Here is a 5,844-nt window from a genome sequence, read left to right as displayed (position 1 = left end):
CAGTCACATCCACAACTGGGTATTGTTTTTGCTTTGACTCCATCCCTTCATTCTTTCTGGAGTTATTTCTCCACTGATCTCCAGTAGCATATTGGGCACCTACTGACCTGGGGAGTTCCTCTTTCAGTATCCTATCATTTTGCCTTTTCATACTGTTCATATAGTTCCCCAACCAGGGATCAAACCTGAGTTCCCTGCATTGCAAGGTATATTCTTAACCACTGGACCACCAGCGAAGTCCCTCACTGTTAATATACATTTTCAGGATTCCTAGTGATACTGAGCATCTTTTTTGTATTTTTTATTCATCAAGATGGCCTCTTTAATTTGCTTTTTCATATCACTTGCTTATAAAAATAAGCACTGGTTTAGTCATACAAACTTATTTTATATTTTTTTATTGATATGCACATTACATGTTTTATAATATCTTTTCTCAATCTAGGACTTATATTTTTATAAGGATTTTTGTTATTTTTAAATTTAAGTATAAATTTATCAATATTTGTCCTATGTTTTATGCATTTTGATTCTCAAATAAACGTTTTCTTTTCCTGCAGTTTTAAATATACTCATTTTTGTTCTAAAATCTATATTTTTTCTCATTAAATATAGGTCTTTAATCCATCTGGAATTGTTTTTATTTTATTTATGTATTTGGTTGTGTGCGTGCATGATCAGTCGCTTCAGTTGTGTCCAACTCTTTGTGACCCTATGGACTGTAGCCAACCAGGCTCCTCTATTCGTGGGATTCTCTAGGCAAGAATACTGGAGTGGGTTGCCATGCCCTCCTCCAAGGGATCTTCCCGACCAGAGAATCAAACCCCCGTCTCCTGCATCTCCTGCATTGCAGGCAGATTCGTTACTGCTTGAGCCACGGGAAGTTGTTTATTTGTTAACCCCAGGTCTTAGTTGTGGCATGTGGGATCTAGTTCCATAACCAGGAGTGAACCTGGGCCTCTTGCATTGGGAGCTCGGAGTCTTAGCCACTGGATCACCAAGGAAGTCCCTGGAGTTGTTTTTAAATTGTTACATTTGAGCAGGTAACACATTCACATGCCTTACATAGCAAAAAGTCATACAGTGAAAATTTCCCTTTTTATCTCTCATCTGTACTTTTCTGATATACTTTGAAAGATTAGAAATATTTTTTTAAACACAGCATATTCTTCCTGTTTCTGTCTTTTTTATACAACTGGTAACTCTTAATACTATAGACATTGCTTACACCTATTTTTTTCACTAAACAATATATAATGAGATACTTCCATAAGAAACCTTATTTATTCCTCTCTTTTATGTTGTATGACTCCACCATGATTTATTCAACAAGTTTCCTATTGATAAATATGTAGGTTGTTTGTAGTCCTGTGATGTTAATACCAATAGCTAACACATGTAGAATATGTGCCAGGTACTGTTTAAATCGATTAACTCATTTAATTCTCACAGCAGCCCAAAGAATAGATACTATTATTACCTCCATTTTACAGATGAAGGAACCAACGGATAGGAAGATTTAGTAACTTACTTGAGAGCATAATATTAGTTAGTGGTAGAGCTAGAATTTGAAACCATGCTCTAGCCTTCATGGTCCTCACCACATACAGTGCAACAATGAATACCCTTGCAAACACGATGTAATTCCTAGAAGTAGGAATTACTTACTCCCTGCTGGTTCAGGGAGTAAGCTTGTGTAATTGTGCTGGCTATTTCCTCTATTCAGGCTTGCACTAATGTACACGCCTGACAGCAGTATATCAAAGTATCTTTTTCCTCCATAGCCTTACCTACAGTTAAGGTAACGTTTGTTATCAGATGTTTGGATCTTTGTCAACTTGATAAAAGAGATCCAGGATATTGCTCTTATTTCTATTTGTATTTCCCTTAAGGTGAGTGAGATTGAACAGCTGTTTCTTAAGTTTAAAAAGTCATTTATATTTCCATATCTACAGACTCTTTCTGCTCTCTAGTTTTCTACAAGGATATAGCCCCTTTTTTCCCTTATCAATTTCTAGGAGGACTCTAATATATATGTACGAAGATGAACCCTTTGCTAAAGAGTAGTAGGTATCTTCTGCCCTCCCTCCGCCTTTGCTAAGACGTCACATACATGTCTTTCTGTGTAAGCTCTCTGTTCTACTCCACTGTCTATTTGTCCTGCCTTGGATTTTCTCTTGCTGCTGCTGCTGCTGCTAAGTCGCTTCAGTCATGTCCGACTCTGTGCGACCCCACAGATGGCAGCCCACCAGGCTCCCCCGTCCCCGGGATTCTCCAGCCAAGAACACTTGAGTGGGTTGCCATTTCCTTCTCCAGTGCATGAAAGTGAAAAGTGAAAGGGAAGTCGCTCAGTCGTGTCTGACTCTCAGAGACCCCATGGACTGTAGCCTACCAGGCTCCTCCATCCATGGGATTTTCCAGACAACAGTACTGGAGTGGGGTGTCATTGCCTTCTCTGTGGATTTTCTCTTACTCCTCCGTAAATTTTAGAACAGTTTCTTCTTCTTTTTTGTTTTTAAATTAAAAGCTATGTTAGGATTTTGATTTGAATTGCCTTAAAGATTTGTTTAGAAAGAATTGCCACCTTTAGAATATTGAAGTGATCCATCTATGCGCATGGCATTACTCCTCTTTATGCAAATCTTCTCTGTCTTTTAATAAAGTTTTTATTTTTCCCTGTTTTGGTTTATCACATATTTTGTTAGATTTGTTCCTAGGAGTGCTATAATTACTGTGGCTATTATAAATAGTATATGTGCTTTAAAGTTACAGTTTCTAATTGTAAATATAGGAACGTTATTAATTTTTGTTTAATGACTGTATATCCTTCATCTATATTGAACTCTTAGTAATTTGTAGAATTTCTTTGATTTTTTATTGAGACAATAATGTTGTTGTTTAGTCACTGAGTTGTGTCTGACTCTTTACAATCCCATGGACTGTAGCCCACCAGGCTCCTCTGTCCATGGAATTTCCCAGGCAAGAATATTGGAATAGGTTGCCATTTCTTTCTCCAGGAAAGACTATAATATCTCCTGTGAATAATTACAATTTTATTTCTTTTCAATATTTTTCACTCTTTGAGTTAATACTGAGTCATTAACTGCAACTTCTTACTCTATGTCAGTCTGTTATGGATTTAACTTTTAGCAGTGATTCACAAACTTTACTGAGAATCAGAATTATGGAGTTGTTAAAATGCAGATTCCTGGAAATATGTCTCCAGAGATGCTGATTTAATAGATCTAGGTAGTGGAAGCCTGGCATGCTGCAGTCCATGGGATTGCAAATGATTGAGCAACTCTTCTGAACTGAACTGAGATAGTGGGATAAGTAATCTGCATTTTAACACACACCCTTTGTGATTCTGCTATAGTTGTTCAGAGAGCTACAGTTTGGAAAATTTCTTACATATAACCTATCCCTTTTTATATTTATTATTGTCTCCCCAATGAAATTATAAACCCTTGATGACAGAGATTTAATTGAATCCCTCTTTGTATGCTTTGAGCCTAGAATAGTAATCTACAAACAGTAGATGCTAAATAAGTGTGCAGATGGTAAAAAAGGAATTTTAGGAAAGTTGTTGGAAGGACTCTGTGTGTAGTTGCAATTTAAATGCTATAAAAATATTTTCTCATATGCATTTTATATACATTCAAAAGCTGTCTTTGCTATACTATCATCGAGGAAGAACAATGATTGCAATTTGATAAGTACATTGACTGAGTGATGACCAACCCTTACCTCAGTGTGTCTATATCTTGCCAAGCTTAATGGCTTCATTTCTTTTTGGCACTGAAAATGCAAACTATGACAAATAGTTTCAGACAAATCATTTTCTTTTTGGTATCTTTCTGTTCCAATATCTAAGATGTTTGTAAAATTTATGTTCTCAGGACAGGATATAAGTGAGATTTGGAGTGAGAACATCCCTTAAATTATCTTAACAATCAGTATTATAATTATCTTTCTATAAGTCCCAATCATTTGAAAATGTTAATAAAAAATGGTTTTCCACTGTGAAGGATTGTCACTTACTGTGATTTTGACATTAGCTACGATTAATTTGATTTTAAATATTATGGAACTGCTTTCTGAATCAACTATATTACCTGAAGGTAAAGTCTAGCAGCTTATTTTGTGCATTCAATTGATATCTTTGATACCACAAATTCCTGGGAAGACCAAGTCTAAACAATATTTAAAATTCTTACATATTTCATTTCATAATAAAATGCTTCTCAAGTAGATGAACTATCTTAAGTTTTTAATAATTTTATTTATTTATTTATGGCTGTGCTGGGTCTTTGTTGCTGCATGGGCTTGTCTCTAGTTACGGTGAGTGGGGGCTGCTCTCTAGTTGCAGCACACAGGCTTCTCACTGTGGTGGCTTCTCTTGTTGCAAAGCATGGGCTCTAGGGTGCCCGGGCTTCAGCTGTTGCAGCACATGGGTCAATAGTTGGGGCACCCGGGCTTCGTTGCTCTGCGGCATGTGGAATCTTCCAGGATCAGGAACTGAACCCATGTCTCCTGCATTGGCAGGTGGATATTTACCCCTGAGCCACCAGGGAAGCATGAGAACTATCATAATTTATATCTTATTGAATGACTAAATAATGTAGCATCAAGACAAGTTACATTTTAATGATGTGTTGAAACAGAGCAACCATTAAGAAAGCATTAGAAAATTTACATTGTAAAACTATGTAGCAGTCATGATTCTTTTGGAATTTTTAGGATATTCTATATTTATGTTACTCTAAATTTTATGTATTAGTAATTGTTCAGTGTACCTATGGGTTTACAAAACAATTCAGCAGATGGAAGTTCTGTCTTTTTGGAGGAGTTAACACTTATACTAGGTTGGTGTTTCACAAACTTGTCTGATTTTAGTAATCACTAAAAATAAATGTTAAAAAAAACACAGATTTTTTAGCCCCTCCCTAGTGATCCAACCCTACCTTGAGCAACTCTGAAATAACCAATGATAAGAATCTTGATCAGTTTCTCTCTCTTTCTCTTTAAACATTGCATATCTTCTCCCGCCCCCACCCTACACTTACATATACTTGGTACTGAAGAGATAACCTGTATAATTTATTACGCATTCAGGATGATTGGGTAATCATTTATTTTTTGTGAAAAGTTTATGATTTTGAGGTAAGAGAAGATACTAAGGACACTTCTATTAATAGAGTATCACATAAGATTTTGTAAAAATATTAGATTTATCATTACATTTTAAATCCTATATCATATGCTAACAATTTAAAAAATGCTTTTTGTTGCTTTTTGGGCATTTCCTTGAGACTGTTACTATAATAAAATTGTAATAAGTAAGCAGAAAGAGAAGACAGGAGGAGAAGGGACGACAGAGAATAAGATGGTTGGATGGCATCACCGACTCAATGGACATGAGTTTGAGCAAACTCCGGGAGTTGGTAATGGACAGGGAAGCCTGGCGTGCTGCAGTCCATGGGGTTGAAAAGAGGCCCACACAACTGAGCAACTGAACTGAACTGAACTGAAGCAGAAAGACGCACCAGGGACTATGTTTTATCAACAAAATGTGTGAACCTTGGCTGCCTACAAGAATATCAAAACAATGAAATTGTCTTTAATTGAAATGAGCATTTTAAACTGTCACTGGAATGTTTTTATTTTATAGCTTAGAATGTATCTTCAAAACAATCTATCCTATGAGTGTAACCTGTAGCCAGTTAGTCAACCTTTACTGGTTATTTGTCATTAATGACAGCAGGGGCCAGCTCTGAAAATCAAACTGAGTGGAGACATGCATACGTGCATTTGTGACTAAATTCTTAAGTGAAGAAAAGATAA

Source organism: Bubalus bubalis, chromosome 19 (genome assembly GCF_019923935.1).
Source record: "Bubalus bubalis isolate 160015118507 breed Murrah chromosome 19, NDDB_SH_1, whole genome shotgun sequence".
NCBI classification, from domain to species: Eukaryota; Metazoa; Chordata; class Mammalia; order Artiodactyla; family Bovidae; genus Bubalus; species Bubalus bubalis.
Note: the sequence above shows the minus strand (reverse complement) of the source record.